Source organism: Trachypithecus francoisi, unplaced genomic scaffold (genome assembly GCF_009764315.1).
Source record: "Trachypithecus francoisi isolate TF-2019V2 unplaced genomic scaffold, Tfra_2.0 Lachesis_group4, whole genome shotgun sequence".
NCBI lineage: Eukaryota > Metazoa > Chordata > Mammalia > Primates > Cercopithecidae > Trachypithecus > Trachypithecus francoisi.
The window spans coordinates 36,361,767-36,389,277 of NW_022681469.1; the positions used below are offsets into that span (position 1 = coordinate 36,361,767).

General features: G+C 37.7%; 1 protein-coding gene across 22 annotated transcripts in view; it reads left to right on the forward strand.

Annotated features, from left to right (window-relative positions):
- Positions 1-27,511, forward strand: part of CADPS2 (calcium dependent secretion activator 2) — a 578,042-nt gene that overhangs the window by 74,246 nt on the left and 476,285 nt on the right. The window lies entirely within an intron of this gene.

Sequence of the window (27,511 nt, forward strand, 5' to 3'; positions counted from 1 at the left end):
CAATATACATACAGAGAACCACATGAAGCAGATATGAAGCATAATGAGTTACTAAAGGCAAACATCCTTGTTTTGGTAACAAGGTGATACAGAGCCTTGCCAAGTACTCCAGGAGCCTGCAAGTGTCCCCTCTTGTTAAGAATATAAGCAACATATAGTCCTACATTTAATGAAAATTATTAGTATGACAATCTGAACTTTTATATATATACATACATATATCATGCATATTTACCATACATATATAAAATGAAAGATAAATAAGCTTATATTTCCTAGATCTTTTCTTTTTCTACTGAAAATCTGTAGAAACAATAACCAATCTAGTGATAGTAAGCATTCCTAGGACCAAGATAAAAGTCCTGAAATAAGGCTTTCCAGAAATTCATACAATATCTTAGTTGTACTGAAGCAGAACATTATTGTGGCAACTGCTAGGATTTCAGAAAAAGCCATAAGGGTACTATACCTCTGTTCAGAGGTGTCTGAACTAGGTTTGTTTTACATTTACAAGGAAAACTTCAATTTCTGTCTTAGAAGTAGACAGTTTGATGTCTAACTTCCTTGCCTCAAAGCAACACTTTTAAGTGTCGGCGTGTACTGTCTTATACCAAGCAGGTGGTTTATGTTTTATAACTCTAGCAGAAAGAAGGTAATGACACTGTTATCTTGTTTGTTAATGTTATACCACAGAACTTCATGCTCTTGATCAACAAAGTTGTCACGGTAGTTAAGATTAAGAAGTGGCAGAGAATGTAACTGGGCTATACTTTAATATTGCAAAACCACATTTTACTTAATTCTAAATCAGAAGGGTACAAACTGCAGAAATACTAAAGTTGTAAAAACATGAACATAGAATGTTGGCAGGGAAGCAGTTTAACAACATGACTGAACCATTAATACATATCAGAAAGCTGATGTTTCCTAGCTTTTTTTTTTTCCTACAGAAGACACATAGAAGCAATAACCAATCCAGTAATCATGAGCACTCCTAGTACCAAGACTGAGGTTCTGAAATACTGCTTTCCATAAATTTATTCAGTATATTAGTTGTATCGAAGTAGAATGTTATCATGGCAAGTGCTGACACTTCAGAAAATGTTGGAAGGGTACTGTGTTTCTCTTTAGAGCTATCTGAACTGGATTTTTACATCTACAGTGAAAACTTTATATCTACATCATTTGTTGAAGTCTTAACCCCCAGTACCTCATAATGTAACTGTATTTGGAGATAAGGTCTTTACAGAGGTGATTACATTAAAATGAGGACTTCTAGGTGATCCCTAATCTGGTCTCACTGGTGTCCTTCTAAGAAAAGGAAACTTGGGAAACAAACCACCTCCCCCCCGGCTCCCTGCCATGCCAAGGTTGTATGTGCACACAGAGGAAAGGCCATGTGAGGATATAGCAAGAGGGTATCCATTTACAAGTCAATGGAGGAGGCCGCAGAAGAAACTGGACCTGCCAACATCTTGATCTTGGACTTCCAGCTTCTACAACTGTGAGGAAATAAATTTCTGTTGCTTAAGCCACCGTGTCTGTGGCATTTTGTTACATTAATAGCAACCCCAAAGGGAACAAACTTGGAAGGGGAGCCCCCTCCTAAGGCTGGGTTTCAGACCTCATTGTAGACATTGTGATTGTGGCCTGTTGGATGTCAGAGAAGTTTGCTGAATTCTCCAGGCCAGAGTTGGTCCATAGTTTCCAGGGGAGCAGAACATTTCTCTCTAGATTATAGGCAACTTGAGGCTGGCAGGACTGGAACCTCTCACAGATTCTGGTGGGCCCAGCCTGGTAGATAGACACATGGCGGGATTCAGGCACTGGGGATATGATCACTGGCTAAGTGATGTGAGTCTTGGAGCCTGCAGTGTCTGTGTTGGGAGGGTCATGGTGACATGTTCACTGGGTCAGATTCGAGCTGGCTGTGAACTCATCAAGGGTCTGTGGTTTGGGGCATGCAGCTGCCACCATATGCTCCCTGCATGCACTGCTATGGCAGGAGCATAAAAAGCAAATACAAATATGCTGGAACGAGGAAAGAAAGCCCCTTCCTCCTGCTGTGTCCCTACAGTATCCCCTAATGACAAAGCTTAAAATCATGTTCACTGAAGGAATTCACTGAAAAGAAGGAATTCTTACTTCTAGTGTTCAGCTCTCTTTTTAGAAACAGAAAATAAACAGTGGATTTTGTGCTAAGATGCAATAGATTGATAGTTGTCACATGTAGTCTCCCCTGTCCCATAAATTAACACCATCTTTAAGGCTCTTTGGAAATCATAAAGCAAAAACAAATTTTGCAACAACTTATTTTAGTTTTAATATCATCTGTCCTTAGATAATCTAATAGATTTCTATATTTGAATATTATTAAGTAATCATAGAAGAAACGATTACCTAAGTGTTAGCTCTGGGGGAAATTCTGAGCACTAACTTAATCACTCATGGTTAAAATAATCTGTATTATTCATTGCAATTACTATGTTAGAATATTTCATGGACTGCATTAATGTTAAGCTATGAGACAGAGAAAATCATTAGGGCTGTTGTTAATAGATGGCAGGACTCTGACAATCAATTTGCTTTTTTAGACACCTTAAGATATTTAAGTCAGTGTTAAAGCAGCATTGGTGTTCTAAACTCATTAATTGTCCATGCCAATATAGTAAAGTAACTAAAGAGATAATTAATTGGGCAATAACTTCTAGATTCTGGCTCTTATTTCCCAATCAGCACATTTCGTTAGATTTGTTTTTAGTTCTGTGGGTGCAGTAGTAGAAAAAAAATGACATAGGTCAAATTATGATTATTAGCAGTTCTAAACACTTTTATTTCATTGTAGAACTGAGATCATCACAGTACTGATTTATTCATTCTAAAGTGAACACTAATCTTCCACATCCTCAGAGATAAGGAAACATTTAGGGAGTCAACTTTCCTAACTTGAATTTATAATCTTGTAAATTACTTACGAATAACTTCTAACAACATAAGTCTCATCTATTGTGACTGCCACATTAAGAAAATCCAAAAAACCTCAAGAAATTGGGGCTAGTACTTCTTATTTCTGTTTTCAGAAAAGATAATAAAACAAAGGTTTGCACATTCAGTGCTCTAATATAAGTATTAATACATATAAAAATCCATACCTCCTACTTATAAAGTGCTATTTTGTTACGTTTAAAAATATTTAAGGCTGGTTCAACATGTGCAAATCAATAAACGTAATCCAGCATATAGACAGAACCAAAGACAAAAACCACATAATTATCTCAATAGATGCAGAAAAGGCCTTTGACAAAATTCAACAGCGCTTCATGCTAAAAACTCTCAATAAATTCGGTATTGATGGAATGTATCTCAAAATAATAAGAACTATTTATGACAAACCCAGAGCCAATATCATACTGAATGGACAAAAACTGGAAGCATTCCCTTTGAAAACTGGCACAAGACAGGGATGCCCTCTCTCACCACTCCTATTCAACATAGTGTTGGAAGTTCTGGCTAGGGCAGTCAGGCAAGAGAAATAAATAAAGGGTATTCAGTTAGGAAAAGAAGAAGGCAAATTGTCCCTGTTTGCAGATGACATGATCATATATTTAGAAAACCCCATCATCTCAGCTCAAAATCTCCTTAAGCTGATAAGCAACTTCAGCAGAGTCTCAGGATACAAAATCAATGTGCAAAAGTCACAAGCATTTTTTTTTTTTTTTTTTTTTTGAGACGGAGTCTCTCTCTGTCGCCCAGGCTGGAGTGCAGTGGCCGGATCTCAGCTCATTGCAAGCTCCGCCTCCCGGGTTTATGCCATTCTCCTGCCTCAGCCTCCCAAGTAGCTGGGACTACAGGCGCCCGCTACCTCGCCCAGCTAGTTTTTTGTATTTTTTTAAGTAGAGACGGGGTTTCACCATGTTAGCCAGGCTGGTCTCAATCTCCTGACCTCGTGATCCACCCGTCTCAGCCTCCCAAAGTGCTGGGATTACAGGCTTGAGCCACCGCGCCTGGCCTACAAGCATTCTTATACACCAGTAACAACAGAAAAACAGACAAATCATGAATGAACTCCCATTCACAATAGCTTCAAAGAGAATAAAATACCTAGGAATCCAACTTACAAGGGATGTAAAGGACCTCTTCAAGGAGAACTACAAACCACTGCTCAGTGAAATAAAAGAGGATACAAACAAATGGAAGAACATACCATGCTCATGGATAGGAAGAATCAATATTGTGAAAATGGCCATACTGCCCAAGGTAATTTATAGATTCAATGCCATCCCCATTAAGCTACCAATGACTTTCTTCACAGAATTGGAAAAAACTGCTTTAAAGTTCATATGGAACCAAAAAAGATGCCGCATTGCCAAGACAATCCTAAGCCAAAAGAACAAAGCTGAAGGCATCATGCTACCTGACTTCAAACTGTATTACAAGGCTACAGTAACCAAAACAGCATGGTACTGGTACCAAAACAGAGATAGAGACCAATGGAACAGAACAGAGCCCTCAGAAATAATACCACACATCTACAGCCATCTGATCTTTGACAAACATGACAAAAACAAGAAATGGGGAAAGAATTCCCTATTTAATAAATGGTGCTGGGAAAATTGACTAGCCATAAGTAGAAAGCTGAAACTGGATCCTTTCTTTACTCCTTATACAAAAATTAATTCAAGATGGATTAGAGACTTAAATGTTAGACCTAAAACCATAAAACCCCTAGAAGAAAACCTAGGTAATACCATTTAGGAGATAGGCATGGGCAAGGACTTCATGTCTAAAACACCAAAAGCAATAGCAACAAAAGCCAAAATTGACATATGGGATCTAATTAAACTAAAGAGCTTCTGCACAGCAAAAGAAACTACAGTCAGAGTGAACAGGCAACCTACAGAATGGGAGAAAATTTTTGCAATCTACTCATCTGACAAAGGGCTAATATCCAGAACCTACAAAGAACTCAAACAAATTTACAAGAAAAAACCCCATCCAAAAGTGGGCAAAGGATATGAACAGACACTTCTCAAAAGATGACATTCATACAGCCAACAGACACATGAAAAAATGCTCATCATCACTGGCCATCAGAGAAATGCAAATCAAAACCACAATGAGATACCATCTCACACCAGTTAGAATGGCAATCATTAAAAAGTCAGGAAACAACAGATGCTGGAGAGGATGTGGAGAAATAGGAACACTTTTACACTATTGGTGGGACTGTAAACTAGTTCAACCATTGTGGAAAACAGTATGGCGATTCCTCAAGGATCTAGAACTAGAAATACCATTTGACCCAGACATCCCATTACTGGGGATATATCCAAAGGATTATAAGTCATGCTGCTATAAAGACACATGCACATGTATGTTCATTGTGGCGCTATTCACAATAGCAAAGACTTGGAATCAACCCACATGTCCATCAGTGACAGACCGGATTAAGAAAATGTGACACATATACACCATGGAATACTATGCAGCCATAAAAAAGGATGAGTTTGTGTCCTTTGTAGGGACATGGATGCAGTTGGAAACCATCATTCTCAGCAAACTATCGCAAGAACAGAAAACCAAACACCGCATGTTCTCACTCATAGGTGGGAACTGAACAATGAGATCACTTGGACACAGGAAGGGGAACATCACACACCGGGTCCTTGTGGGGAGCGGGAAGTGGGGAGGGATAGCATTAGGAGATATACCTAATGTAAATGACGAGTTAATGGGTGCAGCACACCAACATGGGTCATGTATACATAAGTAACAAACCTGCACGTTGTGCACATGTACCCTAGAACTTAAAATATAATAAAAAAAAATTAAAACATCTGTGAAGAGCTAATGTTATAGGTGTGTGCCTCATTTTGCTGCCCTATCCAAATGTAAACATTCATTGGGCTGTAGCAAATTAAAGGTATCCATGTGCATTTTTTTCTTCCTTTTGGGAGAGAAGTCTCTCTTGTGAGTTTTAGGGCACATATTTCCTGGTATCTAACTGGTGACTTTGTGTATACTACCAGCATTGGCCTTTCACCAGCCTCTGACATTCAGAGACCCTCTGCTGTGGCTTCTCCTGATACCTGGTTGCTTGAGTCATAATCAGGAATGGTGATTATGTGACATGTCTGAATAAAAGAGATGGTAATTTTGGAAGGACCACAACTTAGGTTGTAAGCTGATAAGTATAGAGAGTTTTGATCTTTGGTTCCACTGTTAAAATTACTAAAACATTACTCATCTGGACCTAAACTATCTAAAATATAAAGGAAGTAAGCGATAAAAGTATTTGAAGGCCGGGTGCAGTGGCTCACGCCTGTAATCCCAGCACTTTGGGAGGCTGAGGCAGGGGGATCATGAGGTCAGGAGATTGAGACCAGCCTGGCCAACATGCTGAAAACCCATCTCTACTAAAAATTCAAAAATTAGCTGGGCATTGTGGCAAGTGCCTATAGTCCCAGCTACTCAGGAGGCTAAGTCAGGAGAATCACTTGAACCCGGGAGGCAGAGGTTGCAGTGAGCCGAGATAGTGCCATTGCACTCTAGCCTGGCAGCAGAACAGGACTCCATCTCAGTAATACTAATAATATCAATAATTGAAAATGCTTTCAGCATTTATCAGGGTACTTTGCTGGGGGTTAGCTATGGGGTTACAAAGAGGATTCATGTAGCTCTTGTTCTTAAGAAACTTGTAGTTAATAAAGGAAGACCAGATACATACACAATTATTATTAAATAACATATCTCTAAATGAGTATAACAGAGTTCTCTCACCGAAGTACACAAGCTTGTGATAGATAAGAATTCTATTTACCAATCCCCAGAGCTTATTAATTGTTCTATGTACAATTTTAGTAAGCCTATTTAATTTTTAAGTATATGGTATTAGAAATAGCAAACAAATGAGGATAAGAATTTCCATAGGCAGCATAGCAAATTGGCATGAAAAATGACAGTTGACTTCAAGGCAAGACCTAGGAAATCTTACAAAGTATATAAGAATTTGAAAAGGATGGCAATCTAGCATCATTTGATAGAGGAACACTGACCCTTTATGATGCATTGGGTCCTGAAGTGTCTCTATATCACAATATTGAGTAATAATTGCCATTCACAAGATAATTCTGCAATTTAAGAAAGGCTTAAATTTTGCATCTTTTCCTTACACTACACACTCCAGTTCTACCAACATTCTTGGCATTTCCTTAAAATGTCATTTAAGAAATATTCTATTAAAAACAATAAATTAAATGAGCTTCTGCCTTTAAACCAAACTGTCAGTGATTCTAAAATCATCAGCCATTCATTTGTATAGGATGTTAGAAAGCAGATGTTTAATTATATTGAGCATTTTCCTGAAAGAAAAAAATAACCTAAATACACAGGTTATACCTGTGGTTGGAAAAATGCAACATGCTAGTCCTCAGCAGTTGTATTTATTTGAAGTCATGACTGATAGCTAATGCCTTGTCTTGGCTTATGAGAAGTTGGTTAAAAATAAATTCATTAGTTTTCCCTTATGGAGAAATACTGGTTCTGCTAATGCTCTGGCACTGATGCGGGGAAAGGAAACTGTGTGGGCTAGGATTAAAGCGTCCCCTCTTGACTTTTCTGAACAAAGTCGAGTGCAGGTCAGTCAGGAACCAACGATACGAGAGCAGTGTAGTAGCTGGGAATGAGTGACCACAGTGAACTGGCCAAAGTAGAGCTGTCCCTTAAGCAAAAGCTTCAGAGTGTACTTTGCAGTGTTTTTTTTTTTTTTTTTTTTTTTTTTTTTTTTTTTTTTTTCTGCAATCAAGGCTGATTTTATAAAGACAGAATAAGTAGGAGGTCAAAACTAGGGATCCTAAGTACAGGAATTCTCACTTTATTAACTAACCCATCCCTTAGAGAAATTTGAATCTAAGATGTGTATTAGGAAAACCAGGACTTAACAGGACTTAAATGTAATCACTTTGGTTATTAAAAAAAAGTTTCGATAGCTATCTGCATTTGACTCGTATAATGCTTAGTTGCAAAGTACTTGTTTTCTTCATTAAATTTTTAAAACGAATCGAGTGGATATCTGATTTCTCAGATGTTTTTGGTTGAAGAGACCAATGATCGGAGGCATGAGCTGCCAAGCCACAAGCTCACCATCTAGTGGTGAAAGTTTCCTGTGATTTATGGCTTATGTCACATTTTCATATGTGATTCTGATAGAAAACACCATAGAAAATGGCAAGCTCTATGTCACAGAGGCAGCAATGTAGCGTTCTTTCAGACTCCAAAATGAGATTCCATCACAGAACATTCTCTCTTCTGTTCTTCCTCTTACAGCAGCAGGGTGAGAATTTTGGGAGGTCTTGTTCTTGTTCCTAACTTCAAAGGGAAAAAATGAGTCTTTCTGAATTGTGATTTCCCTTCACAGAACAAATACTGGCAATATTTACCTTTTTTCACTTAAGATTTTGCGTTTCTTAAAGCAGCAGGACAGGGATTAAGTGGGTTTCTATGAGCAGCAATGAGTGTATTTCCAGTGTGGCTTGTTGAGTTCAAGGGTATAATTTTGAATGTTTTTTTTTCTGAGTTTATATATGTTGTGACAAAGGTAATAAGGGAGTTGGAGGAAGTGAAGAGGCCTGTTTTCTTAAAACATATACCTATGCATACGATAACAACAAACCTATATTGAGTTTTTCTTCCTTTAAATATAATTCTTTTTTTAGAAAATGTGAAAATAAAACATTAAACACAAATAGAGAAAGTCACTTAAAATATGAGTAGAGGTAATTGTTGTATTATGTGCATCCATATATGTCTTTTGTGCATATAAATTTGATTACAAAAATGAAATTGTGCTCTACAGCTTTAATACCTGTCCCTAATAATTCTTCAGCAACATCATTTTAATGGCTGTATATTAGTCCATTGTATTTATATGTAATTCTTTGGCCCCGTAGACTTTTAGATTGTTGATATTGGTGAAAGTAGACACATACTTTAAAAATTTTAAGAACAACAAGCTCATGTGTCAGGCATTATGATACCAGGTATCTGGAAATGACAAGAGAGACATGATTTCTGAGTTCTTGAAACATAGTTCTGATGGAAGTGCTAGAGGATAAGCATTGTTTAGTTGTTTAGAGGATAAACATCTTGTAGATGAGATGGTCATGGTTTGAGATGTATGACTGGATAGATCATACCTGGGGTGTATATGGGCCTGTATGTGCTGGCCTACCTTAAATAAAGAAGTCCAATAAGGGATTTTTGAGGGCTGAGATCCAATGAGTGAGACTGACCAGAGATTACCGAAGAGTGGAGGTACACAGCATGTGACGCAAAGGGAACAGGAAGTACATTAGGCAGGCCCTGAGGCAGGAAACGGCACAGCTTGTTCTAAGAAGGGGAAAAATTGTAGGATCTCGGGTATTTCTTTTTTTCTCATTGAAAATGAATTGTAATGCATGTCAGTTTTTAAGAACTGAGCTTTTTTGGGTGCATTTGTAGGGTAATCGGGGATATTTCACAAATTTACAGTATAGAGTCCTCCAAAATAGAAATATGAAAATTCTTACTTGAGTTTTTTTATGTCCTTCAATAATTTGCTTTTATAAATAGATTTTGTACATGCTGTGACACTAGACATCGTATAGCTTTTCTATTAGAGATTTTTGAGTAATACTTTTTAATTATTTGAATGTTGATTTTATATTTGAATATTTACCAGAGTCTTATCAATTCTAATAGTTTTTAAAAAAATGATTCTCACCTGTGCAGAGTGGCTCACACCTGTAATCAATCCCAGCACTTTGGGAGGCCGAGGTGGTTGGATTGCTAGAGATTGGGCTATAGAGCGAGACCATGTCTCAAAAAAAAAAAAAAAAAAAAAACCCAAAAAATTGTCTTGGCTTTCTTATGTAGTTATATAATTTTTTCAGGAAAGACAATTTTTACAGTTTTTTCTTTCCTGCGTCTGCTTCTTTTTGGTTAACATTTTCTTTTCTCATTGCATTTACTGAAAGTTCCATTATGTAACTTTGTAGTAGCAATGATAATAGGTCTCTTCGTCTTTTTCCTGATCTAATGGGAACATGTGTAATATTTCTTCACTATTACATGTGCAATTTGTGCTCCATATTTTTAATACCCTTTATTAAATGAAAGACCTTGAATACTGTTCCTTGCTTGCTAATACATTTTGTTAGCAAAGTGATGAATTACTTAAAATCTTTCAAGCACTTATTGATATGATCACATGGGTTTTGTCCTTTAATTTGTTAATGTAACAGATTTCTTTAGGTTTTTTTTTAAAAATACATATTGGATCACTTCAGCATATTTGGTATAAACATTAGTAGGTTTAGGATTTTTGCAGCATTTCTTATGATGTACATTGGCCTTTGGTGCTGTCTTTGTCTGGTTTTGGTTAGTGGATTATGTTAGTCTTACAGTTGAATATTCTGTTTTGGTCTCTATCTTTCCCTGTATATACATATTTTTGAATACTGCTTTGGCTTATAGCATTTCTAATTTTTGTTGTTGTTTGTTTGCTTTTTGTTTTTTGAGTTGCAGTCTTGCTCTCTCACCTAGGCTGGAGTGCAGTGGCTCAATCTCAGCTCACTGCAAGCTCTGCCTCCCGGGTTCATGCCATTTTCCTGCCTCAGCCTCCTGAGTAGCTGGGACTACAGTAGCCTGTAGGCGCCCACCACCACGCCCGGCTAATTTTTTGTACATTTAGTAGAGATAGGGTTTCTCCGTATTAGCCAGTATGGTCTCGATCTCCTGACCTTGTGATCTGCCTGCCTCGGCCTCCCAAAGTGCTGGGATTACAGGTGTGAGGCACCACACCCGGCCACATTTCTAGTTTTAAATGTAGTGCTTTCTTTGCCCAGTTTTTATGTGCAGTTTTCATTTTAATTTTCTCTTTAGCCCAAATAGTGTTTTTCTTAATTACCCCAAGGTAAGAAGTTCACTTGAATTTTTTTTTTTTTTAAGACAGAGTCTCGCTCTGTCACCAAGGCTGGGGTTCAGCGGCGCAATCTTGGCTCACCACCTCTGCTTCCCGGGTTCAAGTGTTTCTCCTGCCTCAGCCTCCCAAGTAACTGGGATTACAGATTTTTGTTTGCTCTTTTTCTCCTTTAGTTGTAAATTCTTATTTTACTATACTAGCTGTATGATTGAAGCCTCGTATGTGTTTTTTTTTTTCTTCATGATCTAGGACCCTACTATTCAAAATGTAGTTCCCAGTCAGTTTGACAGCATTAAAGCAAATTATCAGCCCCCATCCTACATCTACTACTTTGGAACCTCAATTTTAAGAAGGTCCCAGAGTATTCCTATGAATTTTAATGTTTAGAAGTCACTGCTCTGGGACTTGATCAGTTTTTGTAAAGCTTATAGATTACAACAGTGTTTTTATTTTAAAAACATATCTGTTTATGAGGTAAAATTTTCTCTCTAATAATGTATTTTGGCAAGCTCTTGTGCTGAACACTCTATGTGCTTTTTATTTTGAGAAATTTGAGAGAGATATTACATTTTCCAGCACGATTCTACATATATCAGAATATTTCTCATAAATTTTATATTGTGAACCAATAAATGTTGAGTAGGAATAAAACTAGTATTATAACCCTGGATGTTTTTGCATGCTATTTTGTTGAATCTGTAATATATTACGGGCACTGAACTAGCTACTAGATATTAAAATAATATTTTTTGTGTAAATGCTACTTTTCCGCTTCTTAAATACAATTTATGCCATTTAAATGCCATATGCAGTGTTTGCATATGATGTGGTTTTCTACCCAGGATAACCGAGTAATAGGGGTTTCACATCTGATTTTCTGAGGAGCTGCCAGAGGCAGGCTTTCTACAATCACATAGCTTGTAAGTGGCCAAGTGAGAGTGTAAATTCACACCCCCTGATTTGAGTTTCAGTGGCCTTTCATCAATGCTGATAGATGTATTGACTGAAAGAAATATGGATATGAGACATTGAACAAACCCTCTATGATAGAAAGTGAACAGCTGAACATTTAAAAACTTTTAATTGCTAGGTGTATTTTGACTAATATGAGTGCCAGTGTTAACATTTTAATCTCCTTGTTCAGACTCCTTTTGAAACTTACATAGATTATAATCTTGCATTTGATTCCATTTAAATTATTTAGGTTAATTGCATATTATATATTGCACATAGCTATACTGTTTTTTTTAAATTATATTTTAAGTTATAGGGTACATGTGCACAACGTGCAGGTTTGTTACATATGTATACATGTGCCATGTTGGTGTGCTGCATCCGTTAACTCGTCATTTACATTAGGTATATTTCCTAATGCTATCCCTGCCCCCCCACAATAGAACCCAGTGTGTGATGATCCCCTTCCTGTATCCAAGTGTTCTCATTGTTCAATTCCCACCTGTGAGTGAGAACATGTGGTATTTGGTTTTTGTTCTTGTGATAGTTTGCTGAGAATGATGGTTTCCAACTGCATCCACGTCCCTACGAAGGACACGAACTCATCCTTTTTTATGGCTGCGTAGTATCCCATACTTCTTGGAGGCTTTGTTCATTTCTTTTTACTCTTTTTTCTCTACTCTTCTCTTCTCACTTCATTTCATTCATTTGATCTTCAATTGCTGATACTCTTTCTTCCAGTTGATTGAGTTGGTTTCTGAAGCTTGTGCATTTGTCATGTGGTTCTCTTGTTATGGTTTTCATCTCTATCAGTTCTTTTAAGGACTTCTCTGCATTGATTATTCTAGTTATCCATTCATCCATTCTTTTTTTAGTTTCTTTGCGCTGGTTACATAGTTCCTCCTTTAGCTCTGAGAAGTTGGTCAACTGAAGCCTTCTTCTCTCAACTTGTCAAAGTCATTCCCCATCCAGCTTTGTTCTGCTGCTGGCGATGAGCTACGTTCCTTTGGAGGGGGAGATGCACTCTCATTTTTTGAATTTCCAGCTTATCTGCCCTGCTTTTTCCCCATCTTTGTGGTTTTATCTGCCTTTGGTTTTTGATGATGGTGACGTACTGATGGGGTTTTGGTGTGGGTGTCCTTTCTGTTTGTTAGTTTTCCTTCTAACAGTCAGGACCCTCAGCTGCAGGTCTGTTGGAGTTTGCTTGAGGTCCACTCCAGACCCTGTTTGCCTGGGTATCAGCAGCAGAGGCTGCAGTAGATAGAATACTGCTGAAGAGCAAGTGTTGCTGTCTGATTCTTGCTCTGGAAGAGCAAGAATTGTGTGAGGTGTGAGGTGTTGGTCTGCACCTAGTGGGGGATGTCTCCCAGTTAGGCTACTCAGGGGTCAGGGACCCACTTGAGCAGGCAGTCTGTCCGTTCTCAGATCTCAACCTCCATGCTGGGAGATCCACTGCTCTCTTCAAAGCTGTCAGACAGGGGCATTTACCTCTGCCGAGGTTTCTGCTACTTTTTGTTTAGCTATGCCTTGTCCCCAGAGGAGGAGTCTACAGAGGCAGGTTGGCCTCCTTGAGCAGTGGTGGGCTCCACCCAATTCGAGCTTCCTGGAGACTTTGTTTACCTACTTAAGCCTCAGCAATGGCGGGTGCCCCTCCCCCAGCCTCGCTGCCACCTTGCAGTTAGATCTCAGACTGCTGCTGTGCTAGCAATGAGGGAGACTCCGTGGGTGTGGGACCCACCGGGCCAGTTGTGGGATATAATCTCCTGGTGTGCTGTTTGCTAAGACCCTTGGTAAAGAGCAGTATTAGGGTAGGAGTTACCCAGTTTTCCAGGTGTTGTGTATCTCACTTTCCTTTGGCTAGGAAAGGGAATTCCCTTCCCCCTTGCGCTTCCCAGGTGAGGCGATGCCTTGCCCTGCTTCAGCTCTCACTGTTGGGGCTGCACCTGCTGACGGGCACCAAGTGTCCAACACGCCCTAGTGAGATGAACCCGGTACCTCAGTTGAAAATGCAGAAATCACCTGTCTTCTGTGTGGCTCACACTGGGAGCTGGAGGCTGGAGCTGTTCCTATTCCGCTATCTTGGGCGCACCCTAGCTATACCTTTTAAAAAATTTTTTGTAGATGGAGTCTTGCTCTGTCACCCAGGCTGGAGTGCAGTGGCGTGATCTCTGTTCACTGCAAGCTCTGCCTCCTGGATTCACGCCATTCTCCCACCTCAGCCTCCCGAGTAGCTGGGACTACGGGCACCCGCCACCACACCTGGCCAATTTTGTTTTTGTATTTTTAGTAGAAATGGGGTTCACTGTTATCAGCCAGGATGGTCTTGATCTCCTGACCTCGTGATCTGCCCATCTCGGTGTCCCAAAGTGCTGGGACTACAGGCGTGAGCCACCACACCTGGCACTACGTATCTATACTTCTTAAAAATATGCTTCTCTCTTTTCTCAATCCAGGAAGAAAAGAATAATACTGTGTCTGTGTTCTGTTGTTTCTTGCATTAGTCACTACATTTTCAGGTAATTTTATTGCCAAGGCGCAATTGGCCAAATGTGAGAGCTGGTATTTAAAGGAAATGGCAATATTTTTGAAAGGTGCAAAGATTACAAACTTTATTTAATATTTGTTTATAAGGCACTTTCTTATTTATCTTGTGACTGCATGAAAATGTGATAGCATTTTTACAATTGGAAGACCATTTCTCTAAATGGGAGGCACACCTGAACAAATGATTGCACTTGTCCTCCTTGTCACAGGATAAGGCTGTCTTTTATCAGGTGAACATCTAGCTGTCCAACGTAACTGTTTGAACGAGAGCCTTCTGCAAAGGGAGATTTGTTCTCCTCCTTATTCCCTGTCTTGCAAAAATCAAGCAGAAGTTGAGGCAAGTGTACATAAGTATTTTCTGTGAGCCCAGGAAAACTCAAATATTACTTTCATAGTGTAACTGTTTTATTTTCCTTCTGGAACAAGTTCTTGATGAAGTAGAGTTTACAGTAAAACAGAAGTTTCTCTAGAGTTTCAATATAATTAAGTCTACAAAAAAAATGCTTGGAATGGAGGCAATGGTAGAGTTTCCTACAGTGATTTCAGTAAGGGGCCCTCATTGAGACTTTTGCTAGAAAGATTTTCCCTGTAATATTACATATCAAGAGTAAACCAAAAGTAAGCCTTGCAAAACTAACCTTTGGTTGGCTTTGTAGCATTTGGGAAAATATAGGACATCTATATACGTTGATGTAGATGTGGAGGCTGTAAATAAATGTCCTCTGGGTAGTCCTGGTTCTGGTTTAAATAGAGAGCTTAATATTGTTTCAGTTAATACTTTACACTTTAGATGGCCTGATTAGACTGTGGTGAAGTTTATACATTTATTTTGAACATTCATTAGGGAGAGTGGCATTTTACCTTGGTCTAGGGGCTGGGTGAACTGCAATCCTGGGCAAGTATTGAAGTTTGGGTCAAGGAGGAGGATATGTTTAGGGAGAATCACAGCACCTTTTCCTGTCTTATTTTTTTCCTTTTGATAGAATAAGGAGTTAGGGAAACAAAGGGAAATCTCATTTATAAGAATTGTACTGTGGTGTTAGAATGTTTTATAGAGGTTTTTTCTTTTAAATGCAACAACTGCATTGGAAAACTGTTATTCAGTTTCGCATAAAATTGAACTTGCTCTATGACAAAGCAATTTTACTCCTAGATATATAATATTAAAAAAAAACCTGCACAAAAAATTGACACAAATATTAAATAAACATGTATAACCAGTCAAAATAATGCAAATGTCTATTAAAGAATGAGTTAATAATACGTTCATACAATGAAATGTTTTTATTTTTTAATTTAACTTTTACGTTCAGGGGTACATGAGCAGGTTTGTTATATAGGTAACCTTGTGTCATGGAGGTTTGTTGTACAGATTATTTTGTCAAATCGGGTATTATGCCTAGTACCTATTACTTATTTTTCCTTATCCTCTCCCTCATCCCCGCCTCCACCCTGCAATAAGCCCTGGTGTCTGTTGTTCCCCTCTATGTGTTCATCATTTCCCTCTATGTGTCCATGTGTTCTCATCATTTAGCTCCCACTTATAAATGATAACATTGTGGTATTTAGTTTTCCATTCCTGCATTAGTTTGCTAAGGGCAATGGCCTCCAGCTCCATCTAATGTCCCTGCAAAGAACATGATTTCGTTATTTTTTATGGCTGCATACTATTCCAGGTGTATATGTACCACATTTTCTCTATCCAGTCCACCATTGATGGACATTTAGTTTGATTCCATATCTTTGTTATTGTGAATAGTGCTGCAGTGAACACACACATGCATGTGTCTCTATAATAGAATGATTTATATTCCTTTGGGTATATACCTGGTAATGGGGTTGCTGGGTAAAATGATAGTTTTGTTTTTAGGTCTTTGAGGAATTGCCACACTGTGTTCCAACAATGGTTGAACCAGTTTACACTCCCATTAACACTGTATAAGCATTCCTTTTTCTCTGCAACGTCACCGTCATCTGTTATTTGAGTTTTTAGTAATAGCCATTTTGACTAATATAAGATAGTATCTCATTGTGGTTTGATTTGCGTTTCTCTAATGATAGGTGATGTTGAGCTCTTTTTTTCATATGATTGTTAGCCACATGTATATCTTCTTTTGAAAAGTGTCTGTTTATGTCCTTTGCTTGCTTTTTAATAGGTTTGTTTTTTTCTTGTAAATTTAAGTTATTTATAGATGCTGGATGTTAGACTTTTGTCAGATGCATAGTTTGCAAAAATTGTCTCCTACTTTGTAGGTTGTCTGTTCACTCTGTTGATAATTTTCTTTGCTGTGCAGAGGCTGTTTAGTTTAGTTAGATCCCATTTGTCAATTTTTATTTTTGTTGCAATTGCTTTTGGTGTCTTCATCATGAAATCATTACCCATTGCTCTTTCCAGAATGGTATTGCCTGATTGTCTTCCACGTTTTTTTTTTTTTTTTTTTTTTTTAAGTTTTGGATTTTACATGTAAGTCTTTTCCATCTTGAGTTAATTTTTGTATATGGTATAAGGAAGGGGTCCAGTTTCAGTCTTCTGCTGGTAGCCAGTAATACCAGCACCATTTGTTGAATAGGGAATCCTTTCCTCCTTGCTTATTTTGTCAGGTTTGTTGAAGATCTGATAGTTGTAGGCATGCAGCCTTATTTCTGGGCTCTGTATGCTGTTCCATTGGTTTATGTATCTGTTTTTATACCAGCACCATGCTGTTTTGATTACTGTAGCCCTGTAGTATAGTTTGAAGTTGAGTAGTGTGATGCCTCCACCTTTGTTCTTTTTGCTTAAGGTTGCCTTGGCTATTTGGGTTCCATATGAATTTTAAAATAGTTTTTTTTCAAGTTCTTTGAAGAATGTCAATGGAAGTTTAATGGAAGAGCATTGAATCTATCAGTTGCTTTGGGCAGTATGGCCAATTTAACAATATTGAGTCTTCCTATACATGAGCATGGAATGTTTTCCTGTATGTTTAATCTGTTAGCTTCGAGCAGTTTTGTAGTTCTCCTTGTAGAGTTTTACCTCCCTGGCCAGCTGTATTCCTAGGTATTTTGTTCTTTTTGTGGCAATTGTGAATGGGATTGTGTTTTTGATTTGGCTCTCAACGTAGCTGTTGTTGGCGTATAGGAATGTTAGTGATTTTTTCTCATTGATTTTGTATCCTGAGACTTTACTGAAGTTGCTTATCAACTTAAGGAGCTTATGGGCTGAGACTAGATTTTCTCATATAGATTGGGATTTTCTAGATATAGGATCATGTTGTCTGCAAACAGGGATAGTCTGACTTTCTCTCTTCCTATTTGGATGCCGTACATTGCTTTTTCTTGCATGACAGCCCTGGCCAGGACTTCCCATACTATGTTGAATAGGAGTGGTGAGAGAGGGCATCCTTGTTTTTTGCTGGTTTTCAAGGGTAATGCTTCCAGCTTTTGCCCATTCAGTATGATGTTGGCTATGGGTATGTCATAGATTGCTCTTATTTTGAGGTATATTTCTTCAATATCTGGTTTATTGAGAGTTTTTAACATGAATAGGTGTTGAATTTTATTGAAAGTCTTTTCTACATAGATTGAGATATTCATGTGACTTTTGTCTTTAGTTCTGTTTGTGATACATCACATTTATTAATTTGTGTATGTTGAACCAACTTTGCATCCCAGGGAAAAAGCTGACTTGATCATGGTGGATAAGCTTCTTGAAGTGCTGCTGGATTCAGTTTGCTTTTTTTCGTTGGTAGGCTGTTTATTACGGGCTCAATTTTAGAGCTCATTATTGGTCTGTTCAGGGGTTCAGATTTTCCTGGTTGAGTCTTGGGAGGGTGTATGTGTCCAGGAATTTATCCATTTCTTCTAGATTTTCTAGTTTATGTGCATAGAAGTGTTAGTAATATTCTCTAATGATGGTTTGTATTTCTATGGGGTCAGTGGTAATATCCCTCCCTTGTTGTTTCTGATTGTGTTTATTTGGATCTTCTCTATTCTTGTTTATTAGTCTAGCTAGTGGTCTATTAATTTTTTTCAAAGAATTGGCTCCTGGATTTGTTGATCTTTTGAATTTTTTTAGTGTCTCAATCTCCTTCAGTTCAGATGTGATTTTGGTTACTTCTCTTCTGCTAGCTTTGGGATTTGTTTGCTCTTGGTTCTCTAGTTCTTTTAGTTGCGATATGAGGTTGTTAATTTGAGATCTTTGTAACTTTCTGATGTGGGCATTTAGTGCTACAAATTTCCCTCTTAACCCTGCCTTATCTGTGTCCCAGAGATTCTGGTATGTTGCATCTTTGTTCTCATTAGTTTCAAAGAACTTCTTGATATGTGCCTTAATTTCATTATTTACCCAAATTCATTAAGGAGCAGGTGATTTAATTTCCATGTAATTGTGTGGTTTTGAGTGAATTTCTTAGTCTTGATTTCCAATTTGACTATGCTGTTGTCAGAAAAGGTTTTTTTTTTAAATGATTTCAGTTCTTTTGCTTTTGCTGAAGAGTGTTTTACTTCTGATTATATGACTGATTTTAGAGGATGTGCCATGTGGCGATGAGAACAACGTATATTGTGTTGTTTTGGGGTTGAGAGTTCTGTAGATATCTATCAGGTCCCTTTGATCCAGTACTGAGCTCAGGTCCTGAATATCTTTGTTAGTTTTCTGTCTTGATGATCTAATATTGTCAGTGGGGTGTCAAGCTCTCCCACTATTATTGTGTGGGAATTGAAGTCTGATAGACAAAATAGCCAGTAGAGAAAATAACATAAACAACTTGATAGAGCTGAAAAACACACTACAAGAATTTTATAATGCAATTACAAATATTAATATCAAGATAGACCAGGTGGAGGAAAGAATCTCAGAGCTTGAAGTCTGGCTTTCTGAAATAAGACAGTTACACAAGAGTGCAGAAAAAAATGAGAAGGAAATGAAAAGAACCTCCGAGAAATATGGGATTATATAAAGAGACCAAACCTATGACTCACTGGTGTCCCCAAAAGAGATAGGGAGAACGGTATCAACTTGGCAAACATATTTCAGGATATCATTCATGAGAACTTCCCCAATCTAGCTTGAGTGGCCAACATTCAGGTTTAGGAAATGAAGCAAGAAGATGATCCACAAGACATGTAATCATCAGATTCTCTAGGTTGAAATGAAAGAAAAAATGTTAATGACAGCTAGAAAGGTCAGGACGCCTACAAAGAGAAGCTCATCAGACTAATAGCGGACCTCTCAGCAGAAACCCTACAAACCAGAAGAGATTGTGGGTCAATATTCAACATTCTTAAGAAAATAAATTCCAACCTAGAATTTTTTTTCAGGCAATGTAAGCCTCATAGATGAAGGGGAAATAAGATCCTTTTCAGAAAGGCAAATGCTAAGGGAATCCATTACCACCAGACGTGCCCTTACAAGAGCTCCTGAAGGAAGTACTAAGTCTGGAAGGGAAAGATCATTACCAGCCACTACATAAACACACTGAAGTACATAGACAATTGATGCTATGAAGCAACCACATAAACAAGTCTGCAAAATAACCAGCTAACATTATGGGGATAGGATTAAATTCACACATATCAGTACTAACCTTGAATGTAAATGGATTAAATGTCCCAATTAAAAGACATGCCATGTTAAGCTGGATAAAAAAGCAAGACCCATTGATATGCTGTCTTTAAGGGGCCCATCTCACATGCAGTGACACACATAAGCTCAATATAAAAGGATGGAGGTAAATCTACCAGGCAAATGGAAAACAGAAATAAGCAGGGATTGTGATCCTAGTTTCAGACAAAACAGACTTTAAACCAACAAAGATTTAAAAATATAAAGAAGGGCATTACATAATTGTTAAAGGGCTCAATTCAGCATGAAGCTCTCACTATCCTAAATATATATGCACCCGGCACAGCGGCACCCAGATTCATAAAACGAGTTCTTAGAATTTTTCAAGAGACTTAGACTCCCACACAATTGTAAACATTTTTTAAGATATTATAATGAAAATTTGGGGTCTGAGCTTCAAAAAGGGAATTATGTTCAAAAATAGGGGCTGGAGGGATGGACCAAGGAGTTTCAATCAATGGAAATGCAAATGAAGAGAAAGAACAGTAAAGGAGGGCCTGAATGGTCCTTTTACATATTTGATATAACAAATCAGTGTTTCTTTTAGAAAGGCTTTTAGTGCATATAATGATATGGCTGAAAGGTACAGGATTTTAATGTTTTCATTTGCACTCAGGACTCTTTGAACAAAAATCCAATATGAATGCTTTAATTTGTACAAATATGTAGTTGATGGTGAATTAAATTAGAGTTGCATAAATCCTATTCAGTATGTATTGAACTAGAAGTTGCCAGGAGCATACTGCTATTAGGTGAGCAGTTAATCTGGAGAGACCAGATGCTTTGCTGTTAGCTGTTTCTTGGCCTAGGGTGAGCAGTCTACCTTTCTTTGTTCGCTGTATTCATGTTTAACAGTGAATATCTTATAATTGGTTAAATTTATTTGCTTTGCTTTATAACGAAAATACACTGTTGGAAAGATCACCAAATCTAATTTACTTGAAATCTATAATGCCATACGGCTAAATAACTTTGTTAATCTTATAGGTGCATCTCTAAAGTCTGCTGCATTTTTTAAAATAGTGTCTTAGTCTGTTCAAGCTGCAACAACAAGATACCATAACCTGAGTAGCTTATAAATAACATAACTTTATTTCTAACAGTTTTGGAGAATGGAAGGTCCAAGGTTAAGGTGCTGAAGATTTCACCTCTCATGAGGCCCTGCTTCCTGGTTTATAGGTGGCTGTTATTTCAGTATAACCTCACATCACTGGAAGAGGGTGCAGGTCTCTCTAGGGCCTAGGGCCTCCTTTATAAGGGTACTAATGCCATTCGTTAGTGCTCCACTCATGAACTAATCACCTCTTAAGAACCCATCTCCAAATACCATCACTTTGGGGGTTAGGATTTCAACACATGAATTTTGGGGGAGGACACAAACATTCAGACTATAGCAGGGAGTTTAAAATGAAATGTTTTATGGATTAACTTTTCTCAGGATGTTACCAGAATAATTGTGGTCTCCTCTGTTTACCAAAGGGAGCATTTCACAACACATTTTGCTTGGTACAAGGTTATGGCTTGATTAGCAATAGTGAGTTTGCCTTTGAGATTCCTTCCATTACTGTATTCATGAGAAAGCAAATGGGGTATCTGGGAATTGGTCTGTTGTCTACAAACTGATTTAGCCATTTAACTTGGTTCCCTTAGGGCATCAAAAATTAATATAAAATGTATTTTCTTTACCAATGATGGTTTTTCAAAATAATTGGATTTCTACAAATCAGACTGTTTTTAATGGTTATGTAGATGAGATAATTGAGATAAAATGTATTTATTTGTGATTTAGTCAACCCTTTTTATTAGTAATTTCTGATAGGCCTTTAATTTTGAACTAACATTTTAAATTGTGGTTTATAATTAGATGAAGTTCATTCTTTAAAATTTTAAGCTCACTCAAATTGAAAAACTTTTAAGATAGGCTGTTTTTGTAAAAATTCTTTTATCCTGTGTTGGCATGGTTAGTGTTATTAAATAGCAATGAAATAAATATGTTGATAAAGTGATTAAATCACAATACACTTGTTGGTGGCATCCTATATAGTCTTTCTCCAGATTGCGTTTGAAAAATTGCTGTTAATGGGCAGCTATTCTCAGTTGCTGTGCTGGTATGTTTCAGTATGCTTGACTTTCTTATCCTTTGCTCAGTTCAGGGAAAAAAAAAGTCAATATTTAGTTTATATTGAGAATCAAAGAAAATGACCCATGGAAGATTAGAATATTTGAAAGAAAAAACAAGAATAGCAAGGTTTAAGAAGTGTGAGTGTGTATCTTTCAAAAGAGTTTCATCTCATACCATCTGTGGTTTCCTTAGTATTTCTTTCTGTAGTTTAAAATCTGAACATTAAACAATATTATTTCATACCTAAGAGGGAGAATAATTTATTATATAAGACTGTGATGTCTAAATGAGAATTTCAGCATCTGAATTTCATACATTACAAATAGTTTTATTGTACTTTTCCTCACCCCGTTGATACAATCTTACATAACTTTATTTTGTTCTGAAAGTCAGCATGGCCCACAACGTTTAAGAACAGACATTCAGACAGCTAGGGGAATTGATGTGCCTGTGCATACTCTATGGGCATACCGCATATTGAAATCTGAGTTAAAAATGATATGTCCCTTTGCTTTCATATTTTGGATGCTACCATTTCTTTATGTACCTGATTATAATTAATATTCCTACATCCATTAGTGTTGAGACTTGGTGGCTAGGAAAAATTATAATGATGGGCTCTTGGGAGAGCTTGGCTATACAGAAACTTGGATTTTATGACTGAATTTTCAAGTGGTAGATCAATTAGGCAGAACTAGTCATGCATTGCAGTGTCTTTAAGAGCTATCTTGAAACAAATTTTAGACCTGGATGGTGTTCATGAGCTATAATTTGAAGAGTGACTGAGGCTATGAGTACTAGATTTAGGCATTTTGAAGAAAAAAACAATTTCATATGGATTAAGTTGGATGTTTTATTCATAAGAGCTGGTTTGATCTTTATATGCCTTGATATTTTTAAGTCCTATAGTTACTGTGTTTTAAATTTATTACTATATAGTCTTTATTTTCAACAATTAAATTGGCCAGGGGTGGGTGGTGGTTAGAAACATTTTCTTGGATTATAAGAACATTAATAAAATCCCGCTGAAGTAAAACCCATCCACTCAGAAACTTATTCTTTTCTTTTGTTTTTTTGTTTTTGTTTTTGTTTTTTTTTTAGAAAGGGTGTCTGACTCTGTCCCTTCAGCTGGCATGCAGTGGCACAGTCATAGCTCATTGCAGCTGTGAATGGGCCCAGGGGATCCTTCTGCCTTAGCCTCCTGAGTAGCTAGGAATACAGGTGCACATCATTGCCCTTGGCTAATTTTTAAAATTTTTCTGTAGACGCAGGGACTCCTTTTGTTGCCCAGACTGGCCTCAAACTCCTGGCTTCAAGCAATCCTCCTGCCTTGGCCTACCAAATTGCTGGGATTACAGGCATGAGCCATTGCTCCTGGCCTTTTTCTATTTTTAATTCACAATCTTATCTTTGCAAACTTTGATACAAAGACCTCTGTTTCTCTTTTCAAAGAAAAAAAAAAAACTTGCCTAATATTTGTTCGCTTATTCTTATGTGAACATGTAGAATTTATGTTTCTTTCCCTTAGTACTCTGTCTTTACAGTTCGTTTTTCTAAGAAAATGGATGAGGGGTATTTTTATTTCATTTTCTATGGCAAGCTTATTTATGTCCCTGATCAGCATTGCTCCCATGTTTAAGAAACTAGCTCTTCATCTCAGCATGGCAGATTTTTTCTACATATAGTTTTTACCTTTCTAAACAGTGTGTTGTTTTGTTTTTGGTTTCTGTAAACAAGTTTTAAAGTTTTATGTAGTCAAATTATTAGTGTTTCCCTTTTGGCATCTGGGATTTATCTGCAAATAACTTTTGAAAGCATTTGTTAAATGTACATATTTATCTGTAGATTTTTTTATCCATAAGTTAATTTCTTAAAGCATATTGTGGTTATTTTGTTAGTGTGTGTGGGAGGGGGAAAATTTGTATTTGTGTCCTCTAGGTTTGGGAACTAAAGATGTTTTGAGGTTAGAGTGTAATGCTTATAGTGAATGGCTGAGCTTTTTATATTCCTTGACAGATATCCCTTGCAAGACTCTTGCTCTTCTGAATGCTTTTCAAAGCAAGGCAAAGCCGTTGAGGGAATTAAATAGCAGCGCTTACTACTAATTACCAGGCCTTTGTGGTAAATGAAGCAGTTAAAGGCCAACCCTTCCTTGCAATGTGCCGGCCTTGGGGGAGGTAGGCTAGGAAAGCACTAAGCGTTCCTTTCTGATGAGTATAAAAACACTGAGCCCTGAATAGACTATTCTGGGCTGCTGTAGTTGGCATTCTGCACCTCCCTAGTTTGCATGATTTTCTGATAAATGAAATCTGTTCCTCTGCTGACATTCTCTTCACCTCTTCATGCTCCTGCCTCCCAGGGGTAATCAGTGCAGCCAAGCTAAGGACCAAGAAAAACCATTACCATTTCCTCTGCCACCCATCACTGAGGACATAAGGACTCTGAGCATCTTAAATTCTGGGACCAAGAGTTACAGAGGGCAAGTACTGCTTCCTCCTGTGGTCAGCATCCAACAAGAGCCAAAGTGTTCTAACTGTTGAAATCAAGGGTTAGTAAAAGGGAAATGATGAACTGTTTTCATTGCTGAAGCAGGCCTTTCTCAATGCTGGTGACTAGTTGGGGACTTTGAGGAGGACAAGTTCACTTAGGCCCAAATGAACACAAGGAACAAAGTGGAGCTCTGTGACCTCCGGGAGACCAGTTTTATTGTATAAAGCTTTGCTTGAATCCAAACTCAATCATGGAAAGGTGGATACCAAGATTTAAGTCTTGGCATAGTGCAATCAGCCTAAAACCATCAGGTTCAAAGCTATAGTCCAACAAAGGCAGAATTGTTGACTTATGGCAATGAGGTAGACTCTACACCAGAGAAACCACTTATAAAGCTGCTCACTAATCAAAAGAAAAGAGTCATAGGATTTTTGAGAAGGGTAGAGTTTAACTGAAATACAAATGAAGCAATTTTTGGTAAGTTTAAGGCAAAGTAGGGCTTGCGTGTCAACGGGTCACACAATTTGTGTCAGTATCACTGCAGTGTGGACCAGGGTCCTGTTTCCTTTCAAACTACAAAGTTAAGAGTGATGTGAAATGCCATGTCCAGAACCCCCTTTTCTAAAGCTCTAGGTCATAAACTGAGGCCATTTCTTTGTGTCAAAGTAACTTAGATCCTCCAGACAAAAATGAAATGCTTCATTCTGAGTACTGTAATTTCAAACAGCAGAGTTTCTGATAGTCTATGATTTTAGAGCACAGAGTTTCTCAGTGAGTCAGAAAACTACTAGTAGACACTCAAAGAAAGGGGTTGTTATGACACTTTATAGTAGCAGAATGTCCTTGAGAAAAGTATTGTTTCCTATTAACCCTGAAGCTGGCTCTGTTTCTTTTATTCTCCAGCCTGATGAATGGCTGGTCAGATTTTTATGTTCTTTGTTGGAGTCAACTTCTACTTTCTCAGTCTCCCATAGTGTGCTCTTATTCTCACAGCGGGGATGTTTATTGTCAGCTAGTCTTTGAGTTCTGTTTGTCAGGATCTTCCTTTCCTCTCTGTAGTTGGACTATGTAATACTGCCTAAAAACCTTTCCAGTTTTTTAAGCTGGTGGCAGGACCTTGGGAGATATTTAATGAGGATGAGGGATCAGATGTTTGATAATACTTTGCTTCACTTCCTGAGTGTGGTGGACTTCTGTGAGTAAAGAAAGGTGTTCCTGAAGGCTACTCTAACAGCTAATACCAAGTATTTTAGAATTCAGTTACTTTGTTACGTTTGAATTCTCCCTTGTCCCTGGCCCACACTCAGAATTGGGAGCCTACAATGTGCTTTGCATTGCACTAGGCACTTAGATTAATTACTAAGGTGAATACAATGTGGTTTTCATCTTCCAGGAACCAACTGTCTGTTGGGGGAGATGGATATGGAAGCAAATGATTGCAGTGTACTGTAGTATGAGAATAAAGGTAAATAAACTCTATTGGCTAACTGCCCATTCCTAACTTCCCTTTGAAGTTGAATAATTCTTCAGTCATCTGGAATTTGGGCTTTGCAGTGAAATATATCTGGACTTGAAGAGAAAGATAGAATGAGAGCATCATCCAGAAAGTTTTCTAATTGATGACAAGTAACTAGCTAGTAGATCTATGGTTTCAGTGGTCCCTTCTGAATTCTCCAAGGAAATACATATATATGCACAAGTTCATGATACATTTACATTGCTGTTAAATGACATAAAACACAAGTGATAAAACTTTCAGCTTTTTCTTGGGGTTGGGGTGTATAGAGGCACTTTATAAAACCCTCATGAGATTGAGGTGCAGGGTGTTTAGATATCTAGGCTCAAAACACTCAGCTGATATGCACATTAGCTGTTCCTCATTGCTTAAAGTTTGTATTCCTTCTGGAGTGGCTTCTCTAGATAATATTTAAATAAAAGGGTTGAAAATAGTGGTTTCCCAACAGTCCTGGATACTGTTAACAGGATTCGTTTCTTAAATGTTGAGCAAGGCCTACTACCTGCCCGACATTTTCTAGCACTGAGGATATAGCTTTGAGAAATGCCACATCCATGACCTATTCTCATGGAACCTGGTTTCTAGTGGGAAGATGCTTAGGGCTGGGAGGATGGGGTCACAAGCAGGTTCAGTTCCACACTCATCTTTTTTTCCAGTGTGAGCGTTTAGTTAAGCTCTCTTTTGAACAAAGCATGACCGAGTAAGTCTGAAAACCACTCTCGTAGAAAAAAGAATGGGGATATGGTGATGCTTTATTGTCCTTGACTCAGTTCTCACATAATGGAGATGGCTCGGAATGTAGTAGTTGTAATCCTGTCTTAAACACGAAACTCATAACAGTAGTAAAAACATTTACATCTCAAAATTGAAAGTCTAAATTATCCACAAAAGTTGTGCCATATATTTATCTCACCAATGGGTACAACACACTGAATGTTAAATTCATAATATCAAAGTTCTTGATAAATTCTTACAGGTCATGTTTCCTAACATTGACCAATGGTAGAAAAGAAGGAAGGATGTCACTCCCTATTCACCCTCCTCCAGCTGAACATCTGTAATTTATAAATGTACTGCTTATGTATTTGTTTATATCTATAAAGCATTCTGACTTTGCCCCAGACGTTATTTGATCAGTCCTTTATCCCAGTCTCTTGACTGTGCTTAATCCTGCCTCCTCTCCTTTGAATCTTGCTATTTACATTCTAATGCTCATTATAAGGAGAACAGCCATTCTTCCTGGCTTCTTACCCATCTTCCCGATGATGCTAATTTGCCATTTACATGAGCATTTCATTTACATGAAATTGTATTTAGATGTTTACT